We start from the raw sequence: 15,923 nt of genomic DNA on the forward strand, positions 1-15,923 counted from the left end.
GCAAAAACAATCAGAGGCAACTCAAGAGTGAAACCGGAGACGGCCATCAAGCGATCGGGCGGACGGGAGGATGAGAGGGGCCGGGGGGGGGGGGGCGGGACAGTGAGCAGGGCTAGAGCCTCAACAAACCTGAAGACGTCACTGCATTTATAGTTCAAGGTGCTGTATGTAGGATTTGTAAAAACTGGCGGTTGTAGCGTCTTGTCATTAATTGTGGCACAGCATTTGAGTCGCATACAGGCTTTTCAAAAGGAAACAAAATCAGTCCCATCGGAATTTTGGATCATTGGAATAAAATGGTGTGTCTGTCAGCGCTCGCCTGTGAGTTATCTGGTTGGTTTTTCTTTTTAAATGAGTCAGACTTTTGTACTTTTGAACGGCTCTTTGAAATTAAACATGTTTTGTCCTCTACAAGGGTGCAAAAGGGTGCATTGCAACCTCATTTTGATTTGCTTGTACCCTCAGCTTTAGTGTCATCACACATATATTGTAATGGCGAGAATCTTTATTTGCGCCATTTTGAAACTCTGACGCACCCTTCTGGAGCAGGTGCTGAAAAAGAAGTATGATAGATGGTGAGCTTTCATGCTTTATCCTCTGCAATGGCCCCATCTTTCAATGCCACTGGGGCAACCTATATGGAGCAGTGGGCAACGGCAGCGTAGCACCTGGGGACTCATCTTCACATGTGTTTTTTACTCATTAATTGTCTGTGAGAGTAAATACTACGCTGACAGAAAAGACAAAGGGAGAGAGTTCATCCATATACACAATGGAGATGACTTTTTTCACTCAAGCTTGGCTGTAAATACTGTTTAAGTGGCGCCAGCCCGCAGTTAGCTTTGCCCATTAGCCCGTTAGCTTCTTCTTTGTGATTCCATTAGTGTGTATTGGTGACTCTGACCCGGTGGCAGCGAAGTTGTAATTGCAATTTTCTGGCCAGACACCAGGAGAAGATGAAAGACCCCCCAATCATCCCATTTACACTTGTATTACCCACAGAGGGACTATGAAAAGGATTTATTATGGTAAACAAGTTACTTAGTACTGCTTTATATTCTATCTCTGAAAAGCTTGTCTTTTTATATGCAGCATAGCGTGTTGACATGCCTGACTCTCGTGTGTATTTATAAACCTGGACTGTCTCGACCAAAAACAAAACAAAACAAAAAACTTCATATTATCCGCACACCTTAGGATTCAGACGATCCAAATGCACAGTGGGACTGACTTTAATTAAGCCACAATGAGTGAAAAAGAGGCAAGACTCTCGACAAAATTGATGTTTGGGGCAATAAGTGGTCACTTGTGTGTCTATGCTCTGCTGTTATGTTTTTGTTTTGTTTTTTATTCAGGTTAAATCCATGTAAAATTGCATGAATAACAACTGAGATCTGATTAGGGTGTCCAAAAAAGTTATAATCTCCTTATTTTTGTCAAAAGCCCCTTCACCACTGCAGAGGATATCATTGTTTCCCCATGTAAACAGGGACATGCTCCTCTGAACACGTGTCATTTCCAGAGTTTCCGTCTGAATCGGGATATGACTTATAACGGGGATACGTAAGAAGTCAAGTGAAGAATGGAAAAACAGATGGAGAAAGGTCCAGTTCAAAGAATTCAATCCAGTCGTGAACTTCCCATCTCTCAGTGAGAAACACGACGACCCTCTTGCCGTCCATATTTATTTCGATTTGGGATTCGATTGGGATTTTTAGCTCCGAAACCCTCCAAGTGGCCATGGGGCTGCTGCAGCTCCATTGACTCGCGCAGCGTCAACGTCAGAGCCTGGACCTGGGGGCCCGTCCGCCCCGGCGCCCGGTGGGACCTCGGCCGGATCGAATGACCGTACGCCAGGATGAGTTTCCGGATGTGGAGAATCTGAGCCCGAGCGGAAGGACTGAAATATAGACTGTCCGAGATCCAAAGTCCAGACCATGGACTGAAGGACCGGACCAACATTTACCCCGACAACAATGGGACACTTGGATTACAGACTGTTGTGAAGGAGGGCGAGAGCTTTAAAAATGCCACCAGGCAAGTCATGCTTTTGTGAATGAGGGCGACACAGGAGTCAGAGGAATGTGGCAAACTTTTAGTGATTTCAGAAGAAAACTGAAGACGCAGTTGGACAAAATACAGCAAAAAATAAAGGAAGTGGATATTTAGCCGGTATCGAAACTTGCTCCTAATACTTCAATTCGTATCACATGATTAAATCTTCCCACGCTGTGAAAACTTGAGATTTTCAAGACACAAATTAGGGTTAGGGTTATATTTTGTGACAAACCAGCTGGCACTAACCAGAACGTTGTGGGAAGTCATGTGAATGTTTGGAACAAATTTGGAGCAAGCTACGGCACAATAACGTTAACAATCGAAGAAACGGTCCCGGCTAAAATAAACATCTTCATGTGTTATTTTAGTCCATCTCTTACTTTGACATTTAAACTAAGATGTTTACTAGGAAAACTGGCGAAGAAGGGCACAGCCTGTGAGTGTTCAGTGAATGAAAAACACCAGGGCCTTGGAGACTTCACGTCAGAAGCACTAAACAAATTCCCTTCCACCATGGGGTCTTATCGTTTGCAGAAGCAGTTCTCTGTAGTTTAGACCTTTAAACCATGTTCTGAAAAGCATGTGGGATATGCTTTTACTGCATTGCTGTTCAGATTTCAGCCTCTCTTCCTGCTCCTGACCTGAATGTGTTTCTCAATTGATAAGACGCTTAGGGGGTCATTTCCTAATCCAGGTGCTAAACTGCGAGTTGTACCAAAAATGAGTGAGTGCTATTTTGTGGGTGCGCCTGATTTACCAATAGAAACTGTGCGTATTAGTGCCGCAAATGTGATATGCAAATTAGTTTACTGCGGGAGCACAGGCTGCACAAAACTGCTGCTCTTATTCCTGACTGACCTGACCTTTGAGGGAACAAAGATGACAGATGAAAAGATGACAGATGTCCACAATATTTAGCTAAACAAACTGTATGTTGCCTTCAATTATTTCATTGTGTATGTTCATCTGGATCTATGACGGTTTGACTCGGCTCCTCTTTGCTCCACTGCCGTCCACAAGCCACAGGTGACAAGTAGAAAAACACGAGTCAGTCTGTGTTTTTGGACTGACAGTAAAAGACAGGTTTTTCTGCTTTAGTCCCGTTACGTCTGAAGAATAAACTCGCCCCCTCGTCTTTTCTGTAGATCCTAAATCCTTGATCAGTTTCATTTTCACTGTTTACATTCCACTAAAGTTTACTGTGCACGCGCCTCTACATCTTGTTCTATTATCTGTGTTAGCGTCACAGCGCCTCACACAGGCCTGGACAAGGCCGCCGTTGTCACTGACCTGAGTCGACCCACGCACACATTAACTGAGCTGGCTTCGTGGTTACAAACAAAGTCTCTGAAAATAAAAGTGTTTTGTGTGGATATAGCCTTAGCAGGAAACAGTGATCATCTGCTGAATGTGTGTCCGAAGATTATGAGGTTTTGATCATAGACTCCTCAAAAGCAGACAATTTCAATCTAGCAGGAATAATCTTTATAATCCCACAGAACAAAACAACCCAGTTATTATTTTATCTTTGTAAATGAGCCAGATGCAAACATTTGTACATGTTTAGAACACCACACCTGCTTCTCCAACATACTCATTTCTTGCGCAGTTTTACTTCACATAATCTCAATAAATACAACAGCGATTGTTAAAGGAAATCATTTACATTTTACCCGTCTCAGATTTTGCACATTGTGGCAAAATGGCCATAGTTTGCATATTTATCAGGACCCATGACCCAAGTTTGTGCTGTGGCCTTTGTGCCACGTGAAGTCTCCATGTCAAGCTCATGCACCTCTGTCAGTACTGAGTCTGTCCACATGACATGGTGTTACAAGAAAGTCTATGCTTCTTGTAGAAGGTGATCGTAACCTATTCTTCCTGGATGTTTGAAATTCCCTTTGTTTGACTCAATCCGCATGTGGCAGTTTGCCTTGGGACTGTGAGAGTTTGTTCGGTGCAAATTGTGGGAACCTCTGTCACCAATACAGCCTGGAAGAAGCTACAGGGTGTGTGGCAGAACATTGGCTCTATCATGGAAACTGATCGTACTACATATAACATGTACAGCAGGAACCATGTGTTTACATACGCTTTATATGACATGAAACCAACTTACACTTTTTTAGGTCAATTTGAATTTCAAAATATTTCTATTTGTCATATTCGGGAAGAATGAGAGATACAATTTTCTTCACGGTTTTATATTACTTTTTACAAAACCAAAAGTTTATTTCACAAATAATTGGTTGCATTGCCTTTTAACTGTATATTTTGGGTCAAACGTTATGGTTTTCCTTCCACAAGCTTCTCACAATAGTTGGCAGGAGTTTTGGTCCATTCGTCCAAACAGACCTGGTGTAACTGAGACACATTTGTTGCCACCTTCTGCACACATGCCTTTCCAGCTCATACATACAACTGGATTGAGAGCAGGACTTTGTGACGGTCACTTCAAAACATTGACTTTGTTCTCCTTAAGCCACTTTGTAACCAGTATTGGCAGTTTGCTTTGGGAATTGTCCATTCGAAAGACTGGCTGATGTCTTGAGATGTTGCTTCCACATAGTGTTCTTTCTTCATGATGTCATCTACTTTGTGAAGGGCACCAGCCCCTCCCACAGCAAAACAACCCCACAGCATGATGCTGCCCCCCCGGATTTCAGTTTTCACAGTTTTCACAGTCCGTCAGACCACAGGATATGTCTCCAAAAATTCTTTATCTTATTTATTTGCAAACTCCAATCTGTCTTTTTGATGTTTGTTTTGGAGTAAGAGCTTCTTCCTGGCAGAGTTCCCTCTCAGCCCATGTTGGTCAGGACTTGTTTCACTCTGGATAAAGTCAAGCTCTTACCAAGTTCATCATCTTCACCGGGTCTTTTGCATTTGTTCTTGGGTTGATTTTCAGATTTCAGACACAGCATGTTCATCTCTGGGACAGAGAACCCGCCTTCTTTCTGATCTGTGTGATGACATTTCCATCATTGTTTGAACCAATGAACCTGAACCTTCAGGTGTCTTGAAATTGCCCCAAGGATGAACCAGACTTGTGCTTCCAATGTCATGACATCGTCATCTGGGTTTTTCCAAATTGTTTAAAGGTATGTAAACATCTCGCATTCTTTTGGCATTTAGCAAATAGAATAAAATTCTAATTGTCCTAAGACAAATAAAAGTTAAATCTGGTTTCATGTAAGACAGTGAGAAAAATGCAAATGTGTCTTTTTATGAAGTGTATGTAGACATCTGGTTCCCACTGTATACTACAGTACAAATACTCATTAGGAGTAGGACAAAGTCAACATGCATGTACTCCTGTTCCTCTTCCATATTGAAAGCATTGAAAGTTAAAACTAAAGTAAACTAGTTTGTCACTCCATACAGACATGAAACTTCAGTCCTTTCCTGCACTTGTCGCCAGAATTGCTCATCTTTATGAATTTCATCATGTTTATTTTAAGCCTGCATTATGCTACTTTTTACACGGACGCCATTTCAGTTTTTTTTTAAGGGTTTCTGGTAGGTTTCCTGAATGAAATGTATGCGTAACCATGGAGACAGTTCCATCAGCAGGGAAAACCTACAAGGAACCCTAAAAACAATTGATCCTGTGATTATTACTCTTAATTCCAGTATGTCAATATCAAATTATATTTAATCATTGGTCGATCTCATTTATTAAGAGGAGACACTACAGGCAAAACTCAGATTGTTCAATTTTCAGGTTTTGAGCTAAATTGGTTTCTTAACATATTCACCTTATTCCGAGGGATTTTTTAAATATCTAATTCCATGCCTGACTGATTGAGTTTTGAATGTCTAAAAACCAGACGAAATTTTAATTGTTACAGACAAAAAAAAAACATTTTGATGCTAGTAATCTACAACAAACGTTTCAAATTTATATCTCAGTCTCTTTTTCTCACACAAAAGTTTCCCAGTTCACTTGTAGTGTCTCGCCACAACATTTATATTTTTGTTTATTCTGCAATAAACCTTGTGATTTCTTATTCAAATTGCCTGGTCTCGTCTTCAATCTTTTTACACCAATATAACTATTATTACTCGATTATTGAAACTGGTTTGCCCTTTATAAAGCTGCACATCCATATGACGGCTGGAACACCTTTAATAAACCTTGCACTTTATCATGTACTTTCCTGTCCGGAGAAGCAGCAGATAGATCACTTATCAGACTATGTTACGTCAGTCCTTCAACTATTGCGTCTCGTCTCAAAACAAGCGCAGAAAGCAAATCCTCCCACCAGATACTTCCTCCAGATCAATGTCCTGACCCGAGGCCTGGAGATGGATCCTTTGAGAAAATAAACATGACAGCAGTGAGTCTCAGCTGAGCAGGTTTATGTACATGGTTCCGAGTTCAGAAGCGTTCGTTCCTGCAGGACACTTCTCCTTTAATGATTGCGGCTTTTCCGATTCGCTGAGGCTGTGACCGCTCCGTAACCCAATGCGCGATTATAAATTCTTAGCTCATGTTTGTTGCCGGGGCGTTTTTAAAAAGCCGTGAATGGAGTCTGTTTCCTGTGCATTAGAGAACATTAGTGCATCCGCCGCTCTCGCTCCCCTCACTCCTCTCCTCGCGCATCACGTCCACCGCACCCACTCGCCAACGCCAATCAATCCAGAGTTTATCAGGCAAAGGACTAAACAAGGGTCGGAGATGTGCTGGATATGACTGGACTCGCAGAGAGAGGGGGGTGGGACTGACCCAGACAGGAGCGTCTCTGGATGAGCGGTTCTATGAAGTGGGTTATGGTTCAGTAACCATGTAAGCGCATTCATTAAGAACGGCGACGCCAGGGAGACAGTTCATATGAGTGTCGAAACCCAGCACTCAAATAATACAAATATTAGTGTTTAATGGAAGTGTTTTGACCTGCTCCTCCAAGGTGGGACACAAAAAGCTCCTTTAAACACCAGCAGATGCAATGTTATAACCCTCACAGTGACAGACACAGGATATTTTAGTCCTGTTGGCGTTTAAAGGGATAGTCTGGAAATCAAAATGTTTTATACATTTATAAAATGTGCAAAATCGACCACCTGGTTTTGCCTTTTGATGTAAAGTAAATATATATATAATATATCTCAGCAGCTAATCAGAGTCTAGCATCCTCCCATGTCGACCAATGAGATTAGATGAACTTTTTCCTGTGAATAAGTCCAATCAGGAGGGAGGAGGAGGAGCTTGATTGTTTACTTTTGAAAGTTCTCTTCCTGCTCTCCTCTTTTTGCTAACCCAGAAGGGCTTTCTGGAGGAATTTGATGTTTAGTGTTTACATTAAACTTTTCGCTCTATCTCTCCTCACTTTCCAAACTTACAGACTATCACTTTAAAGGCCTTCCCGGTTCTATTGTGTTATTTTGAAGGGCTGAGTTACACCCGGAGCACTTGGCTACTTAATACGAGTAAACAAAAGGAAGTACTTCATAATAACTGTAATAATGGCTTACACTTGCATTGCACTTTACAAGCCTGTGTTACAAAGTTTCTCAAAGTGATAAACTGTCATCAGTGCTCCTGTGGTAGCCACAGCTGCCCAGGGGTAGACTGACGGAAGTGAAGAAACCAGTCTGTGCCATCACCGACCGCCACTCACTCACCCACTACATTCATTAAGGCCTATTGTACATGTTTTTAGTGATGGGGAAACCGGAGGAAACGGGGATGGAACCCGGGACCTTCTAACAGTGAAGCATGAGTGCTAACCGCTGTACTACTGTGCCTCACATAAGCACGGCAAAGGTAGTTCTTTCCGTACAATAATGAGGTTTGTAGGAGGCACAGAGCCTGATCAGTGAGTGAGCTGCTGTGGAGGTTAGCACCAGGGCTGGAACCGTCCACTTTTGTCATGATTCGTTACGTATCACTCACTCAGGGGTCAAGCCGATACGATTGCAATGCAGAAAGTAATTATGATGTGTATGTTTACCTTAAAATGTGTAAAAAGTCATGTGTCCAAAGTCTATGAACCAAATACCATTTGACAAAAAAGTGCCTTAACACAAAATGTAACAAAGTGCTGCTACTGAACATCAAAAGACTGCAGGATAAAAATACGTCCAAACACAAGTTGTGAAAGTATTGCAGTACTGGTACTGGGATCCGATATTTTGTCCCAGCCTTAGTTAGCACTAGCCACATTAGCATTAACCCATGTGTTTATTATGGACCAAAGGCTCTGGCTGTAATATAGAGATGTCATGACCCAACATTCACCTGACTGAGTGATGCTGACAGACACAGTGACTTAATGCTAACCTACAAACTGCTTTATAATTCTACTTTACAATGCTCTTAGCCTGTTGCTTCCCATGTCCTGCAAATATTTCTACAGTTATGGCACATTTACACTGATGTTTTATATTTCAGAAGTGCGGAATTTAACAGGGTTCCTGAAACTACGAAGTTGAAAATCAAGCACTGGATGTCACTACTTTGTAAAGTTAGACAAAATGCTGGACCTTCAGGAGTTAACTTTAAAATGAAACAGCTGGACTTATCAATTCAGAGAAAAGCTGACGTTTCTATATATTATTTTATAGAACTTGGTACAAAACATGGTAAACCTGAAGGTGTTTCATTTACCGAGCGCAGAGGTTCTCAAACTTTTCTCACAACGAAGAAAAAAACCCAAACATGTACAACGTTGCCTCTGAAAGGACCCGGGACTAGCCCAGTCGCTCACGTTGTGTGGTCGTTCCCGCCCTCCGCCCCTCCCACAGCGGAGATGGGTATCGACATTTTACATCCGACCTTGAGCTCAATCAATGCCAACCCACATGTGCCATCACAGACCGGGACTAAACCAGGACTAAACCCGGAGTAAATGAGGTTTAAACTACAACTGAAACAGGTCTAAATCCTCTCCTAAAAGAATATAATGATCTAACTTTCATCACGTCGAATAGCAGGCATTCGCGGTCAATCTCATAACTTTGCAAAACATTTAAACTTACAGACTATCACTTTAAGTATTTTCTATAACAAATATGATGTTTGACCGGTGACATTCATATGGTTTGAAATAATGTCTGTGTGAGGATAAGTCAGCCACATGACACACTTGGCTCATCAGGGTTTTGCCTGGAGGAGCTCCCCCTGCAGGCAGCTGTGGGAACGACTTACTTAAACAAAAGTTCTGTTTCCGCTAATCCCGTGGTTCGCAACTCCACAGTGAACACGAATTGGGCTTCGAAACATGTTTTTTTTGTCTTAGCTATGACACAATAAGCACAGACCAGAGCGGAGCTTCAGATGTAGAAGAAGGAACAACCAAACTGGTGATCGGGTTCATGTCTCTTAAAGGGGAGGGGGCATCTTTGGGATCTATTCATTTCAAAGAGCTTTTAAAAAGACTTGCTCATTGTTACAATTCTTTTTAAGAGACTGAAAACTCATATTGTCTGAGAATTTTAATTTAAAGGGACTATATAGAGTTTAAAGTGTTAAACCTAAGTATTTTCCTCCCCGTACATGTTCAAGCAACAGCCTCTAAAATCCTGCACTGTCGCTCAAAAAGTTGTTAATTCGGGTCCTAAGTGCCGTCACGCACGAGCTTAATATAGAAGGTGCAGTTACACGTATGACCTGAGGTGGCAGTAGTGAGAATAAAATGACCCCCCGCTTTAACCTTGCATAATTCCTCCTGGTTCATTTTTAGCACTTTTTTGTTGCGTTTTCGTCACTTTTTCGACAGTGGCGCAGAAAGCAGAGCCCGTCTTGTGATCGGAGGGTCGGCGGTTCGAATCCCGCAGGCGCACACTGTCGTTGTGTCCTTGGGCATGACACTTCACCCACCTTTGCCTCCTGTGTCTGCGCACACTGGTGTGTGAATGAGAGTGTGAATGGGTGACTGGCTTCTTTGAGTGACCATTATATATATATATTATTTGTGACCATTTATGTTTAGCTCATAAGCTAGCTGTTTGTTTACTTTAAAAAGGCTGCTTTCTTCAGGACCATTACGGACTCTCTGCAGTAAAACAAATCTGCCAAACCCCACACAAAAACACGGCAAAGACGTACATCCGGTGAAACAATGTGGACCCCAGAAACTACAAATGCAGTTTGCAGAAAAAGGCAAAAAAAAAAACGCAGCTGTACCGAGAGAGAGGGAAGCTGCAACTGCCTTTTCAAGTCGTGTTTCGATGTGCCGATTCGATTGCAAATGTCACATCAATACAATGAAGTGTGAATGAAGTGAAACATCACTCCGGGGTCTGTTTTGAAGAAAGCCAAATGCAATCAAAGTTTTGTTTTTGTTTTTTGGGTGGCCCGATATCCCAACAGTCCCTCACAGGGCTGCACCGATGATGACAAACAAATACAGACAAATAAATGTAAGATGGATCGCTGCCCTGGGCGTCCCTCCCTCCCTCCCTCCCTCCCTCCCTCCCTCTCCCTGCCCGCCCGCCTCCTCCATGGCGAGGGAAAAAGTGTTGCTGAGCTCGATGTGTGCATCAGAAACACAGTTGAGAAAGAGCGTGTGAGAAAGCCTTGGGAGCTAACACCAGCCCGTTAGAATCCATTGAAGTCCATTAGCCGTGATCCTTCCCTCTCCCTCTCCCCCCCCCTCTGTCTGTCCAAGGTCATGGAGCGCATCAATACTTCATTAGATCAGATCAAATGACTCTGGACTGGCCTTACCTCGGACCGGGCGCTGCTCCATGCTTCCCGCTTCGGCCGCGCAGCTTGTCCCAAATTTTGCTCTTACAAAAAAATAAAAAGTATATTTATGTAGAAAAAACAAAAATCTTTCTTCCAGAGCGGTCTCTCCTTTAAACTAATTTCACGGCGTTTTTGTCGCCGGCGCGGGCTCGGTCTGTGTGATATCCTCTTGAATTTTTAATGACTTTGTGCTGAGAGGATGCTCTCCCTCTCTCTCGATGTCCTCTTTGGATGAATCCTTCACAGCGAATAATACAAAAAAAAAAGATTTGTGCAGCAAAAAAATATAAAGCTTTTTCGGGGGGAGTCTGAAGTTTGAGAAAGAAAAGCGACACCCGTTGTAGAAGCAGTTTGCGATCTAGAAAAGTGCGTCTTCCAGATGAGATTTTCTTGAAAAGAAAAAAAGAATACAAAAAAAATGGCTCTTTGGTGAATGGTTTGGTGCCGAAGTTGTGCCCGTCCCGTTTGGAGATGCCTGTCGTTGTTGAATGAAGGGAAAGTGAATGAGCAGGACTTGGATGAGCACAGCCCGCCTCCCGCTTCCTGCCCCCCCCCCCCCCCCCCCCATACACACACTCACCCCCTACCATCCGCCTGCTCCATCTCTCTCTCTCTCTCTTTCCTCTCCACCCCCCTCGCTCCCATCATTCAGTCCAATTCGATTGCGCTTTTATGAACATGACTGTGCAGAAGCGAGGCTGTTCTGACCCGAGCTCATGTTTCCTCCTTTCGTTTAGCTTTGAAAACGTTTGACTCCTTTGGCGGGACATGATTTCTTAAAATGTAGCGCACGTGTCCCTGAACAAGGCATTCTCGGGTCAAAGCGCAGTTTTTTTGAAATGTAAACTTTGTCGACGCTGCAGCGAAACACTAATAGTGCGTTCCATAAGTACTCTGAGATCGGAATTTTCAACTTCCCACTGGGACCCGACAACGATATTTTTTACGTTTCTTGTGTTCTTAATTCTTTAGTTGTCCTCTACTGCCCCCTGCTGTCTTTCACTCAGCTCCTGCCCATGAGTTTAGCCTCGATGACACGAGATGATTTAACCTGGCCCCTGACTTGTGTAGCACACATTCCTGAGTATGTAAAGAAAAGTAAGTCTCGAGCCCATTCCTGTGCGGAGTTATCATAATTTAAAGAAATCAGAATAGTCATCCCGGCCACTAGGGGGCAGCCAAGATATAAAGAAAAGGAAAATAATTCTACAGGTGTCCAGCAGAGGGCACTGACATAAGAGATCAGGATATAAACAACACGTTATAGCCACGTGGTAAATGGTCAGTCTGGGGCTGGGGGAGACTGGGGCTATTTGTCATATGGGGTAAAATGATGAATAGCTTTTTATAGGCACACTAGAAGCCGCTTTTACTGATATATAGTATGTGTAGTGGTATTTGTCTTCTCTTCCAATAATCATTTTCTCATTTGGACTGAGGACATGAGGAGAGGACAACTTGTTTTTTAATGCATTTTCCCAAAATGTAATTTTGTAGTAAGAGCTTTCCTTTTGATAGTGCCAAAAAATAAATAAATAAATAAATCAGTTAGTTCAAATGCGTGTTATGAACACACATATTTTGTCCTTTTATCTGAAAAAGCAAAAAAGTTACAAAGGTTTATCTAATTTCATGTTAACATCAAAAACTAGCATTGGAGCACATGGGGCACATGGAGCACATGGGGCACATTGTCACAGACGATTTTCTGGTGTTTGTCGGTTAATGATAGAATAAAGGACGCAATGTCAACTTCAAGTCAAGGGTTCAATTTTTGATTTAATGCGGGTCTGACTCTTGTGGGATTTTCTGTTGATGAGCAGGGAAGTCTTGAAACAAAAAGTGTGACAAATAGCCCTGGTCTCCCCTACAATAGTAGCTTACCACTGAGTGTAGAGTGAATGAATAATGACTACAATGTAGCACTTTGAGAAAGCACATTATAAGTGTATTCTGTTATTATTCATCATGATACAGTCCACTATTATAAAATCCCAGCTCATTATTATTATTATTATTCATTTATTGAAATAAATAGAACATTTATTTAGCCCTTGTTGCCGAACTTCACCCCACGACACAAAATCATGAGTTTGACTCCCTCCTCTGTGGTTATAAATGGACTGCTTGCTTTGTGATGCTAATGTTGCTAGCGTCCAACCGCGGGCTAATGACAACTGCGCTCAAATGCAAACGAAGACACGTAAAAGAACAGTTCTCTTGAGTAAATAAAAAAAGACAAGGCAGATTTCTCACTGATTAGAAAGACTTTCCCCTTTATGGTGAACATCTGATTCTACAGTGCAGCAAAACAGCATTGAGCTAAACTGCGAAATCCAGTCAAATATCAAAATGAACGTTCAAACTGGATTATAAACTTAAAAAGTAGCTTATAAGAAATCTCTCCGGAGTTTCTACTGAGCGGTATCTTCATGAGTTTGTTCATGAGTTTGTATAAGCTAGCAAGCTAACAGTCTTAACTTGTTAGCTTGCTAGCTTACACAAAAACATCAAGACTTGTTAGCTTGTAAACAGATGAAGATCCAGGTCAGAAGAAAATATTATGATGGATTTTAAATGCGTTTGTGCCCTAAAGACGAACAAGAAGTTAGAACTTCTTTCAGGTGAGGGTCGCGATTGTTTGTGCGGCCATTTTGGGGTAATCCTGTTGTCCTGTTAGTGGTCATCCGATCTCCTGCCCTGCCGTTTCCTTTTGCATGGAGTCTGCGGGATCGGCGCGAACAGGAAGCCGCGCTGCCGTGACACGACGGTGTGAGGTTACCGTGATGTTCGCTGAGTAAGGAGCGGCCATAAAGTGCACATACATGACAATTTCAGCGCAGACACGCCCCGCTCGCATTACAGCCAGGCAGCACAATCGTCACAGTACAATGCCCGCTTCGCACTCTTGTCACCTGGCTTTTGCTTTCCTTTTTATAATGACTCGGCTTAAAGATGATGTTTGTAGTTTAAGAACGACATTACGGCTTCTATGGTTGCCTTGAGCTGAAGGTGAGACTTAAACGCGAGATGCTGAGAACCTCTGGAGTTCAGTCACTGAGCCTGAACTTCTGGAGACTGCATTTGCACGTGTTAGAACCTGATTAGATTGTGCTGGGATTGTGTTTTAGGTGACTTTGGAGGAGTTTTGAGGAATAGATTGTTTTGGTAGACCTGCGAAAAGTTAGTTGCAATAGCCACCGCGTCGCCAAGAGCTCTCGGTCTGAGTGCGCTGTAGTGGGTGAGTGGGCTCATTCAAACTAATCTTCGCCTCTGAGCAGCAGACAGGTTGTGTGTTGAATCAGGCCATCTGACATTGATCCTCTGACCTCGATAGTTCCTATAGTTTTGCAGTGCATGGATTAGGCTGATTTACCATAAACCCAGTGCGTCTCACTTTCTTTTCCCCTGATTCTGCCACACGCTGGTATCAGGTATAACTTATCTTTGTGGAAGTGAGTCAAGTCAGGCATGTAATGGAAAAAATAACATTGTAATGTAGAGAGCCTATGAAATGAAAGGGCAAAGCCTATATGCGTACCTTGTCTCCCATCATGATGTAGAAATGTGTGCTTGTTTTATGGAAATGTACAAGCAGAAACATGAATTTTGTATCATTATATTATTTCTTCTTTTTCTTTCAAGCCATTGCAATTTTCACTCACTGAACATTCATGAAAACTCACAGGCCTAAAATATCACTCCCCCCAATCCAACACATTGTTATTTCCCATTTTGGAATAGATACAGATGGCATCTCTGGAATCGCCCATATATGGTCATGTTGGAAAACAGTTAAGGGGGAAAACAATTTGGAGAAAAATCTAAACTTTCTTCAATTATTCAAAAACTACTTTAACAAACACTGCTACTACAACTAAATAAAGATACAAAGACATGGAGAGGAGCAAAGTGCTAACTTGATGCTTCATGTTAGTTGCTGTTCAGTTAGCTAGCGCTAGCTTCAACTGCCATTTTTTCACTTCTACTGAACAATCTGCTGTGAGAAAATACATGATATATAAGTTCATATTCCACCAAAAAATGGTTATATAGAGTGAAAATTGTGTTTCTCTAAAGATTCTATTTTCCCCCTCGACGAAGCCACGCCCCCTTTTATGATGAGATGCCGTCTGTATCTATCTTGAAATATTGGCATGACGGACAAAAACAGTTTGTCGTGAAATGTGGTACAGTTGTACACCATCACCAATAAGCAAAACACTGAACAAGACCTTTACAGTATGCCTTTTGTGCAGTGCTGCCACAAACCAATGATTAATCTTTCAACATACTGAAACACGCTTCAGTTTTACAAAACTGTACAAACTATTGTTGTGTACAAGGCCAAATAAAACTGAACATGTCAGCATTGTCCAAAAACACCCATGCACTTTGTCATGTACCAAGTTACATCTGCTTTTGCATGTGCAACTCAGTCTGCTCTTGAGCAAACACTGTGAGTGCAGAACAGGAGCAGTGGTGGAATGTGGAGGACATTGTCGTGTTGCATCGATGGGACAATCAAATCCAGAAAATCCAGATCAACAGACACATTACTAAACTCTGAGAGAAGTTATGAAGTTATTTTGGAGTTTGGAGCCTGGCGCGTTACACTTTTGCAATGTCTCTGTGAAAATGAATTTGAATTGAAAGAATATTTGTATTATGTCTTTTCGCCCGTGTGCTTCGTCCCGCTGAGCAGCAGGTCCATTAGCTTTAGCCGCGGTGATGGCTGCAGACGCTCAGCCCTGAAATAGCAGGACTGGCCGCGCTCCAGACCCATTTCCTGTGCATTTCCTGAGCGCCGACCCAGCTCTGCTAATGAGACAAGAGCATCCTGCCTCATCAAAGACCGAGCGGAGCGGAAGGACTGGGCTGCGCGACGCTAATGGACCACAGGGTACGGGGCTGGAGACCTGCTTCAGCTGACATCATACTGGGATGGGCACGAGCACCGACCGGGGCTGCACCATTTGGAAGGAAGATCTGATGGCAATTTTTTCTCGGCGCACAACAATTTAAGTTGGCTGAATGGGTTGGTTATTAGTGGAAAAATTGGTAAAAAAAGAAGAAAAGAATTGTCACGTTTTCAAAGGTCAGTCAGGAATTGTTATATGATCCCATGGAGCAAACCTTTAAAACATTATGAAGTACAAGACTGGAATATTTG

General features: G+C 42.5%; 1 protein-coding gene and 1 long non-coding RNA gene across 3 annotated transcripts in view; both read right to left on the minus strand.

Moving 5' to 3' along the window:
- The window catches only part of LOC306970399 (protein sprouty homolog 3), a 489,858-nt gene extending 478,761 nt beyond the window's left edge, over positions 1-11,097 (minus strand). For both annotated transcript variants that reach the window (XR_013793391.1, XM_079566373.1), the window contains exon 1: positions 10,730-11,097. The gene's annotated coding sequence lies outside the window, so the exon portion shown is untranslated. The remainder of the gene's footprint in view (positions 1-10,729) is intronic.
- Positions 1-15,923, minus strand: part of LOC306970430 — a 441,258-nt gene that overhangs the window by 170,206 nt on the left and 255,129 nt on the right. The gene's annotated exons all lie outside the window — the stretch shown is intronic.

This window comes from Gobius niger, assembly GCF_951799975.1.
Source record: "Gobius niger genome assembly, chromosome: 11".
Taxonomy (NCBI): Eukaryota; Metazoa; Chordata; class Actinopteri; order Gobiiformes; family Gobiidae; genus Gobius; species Gobius niger.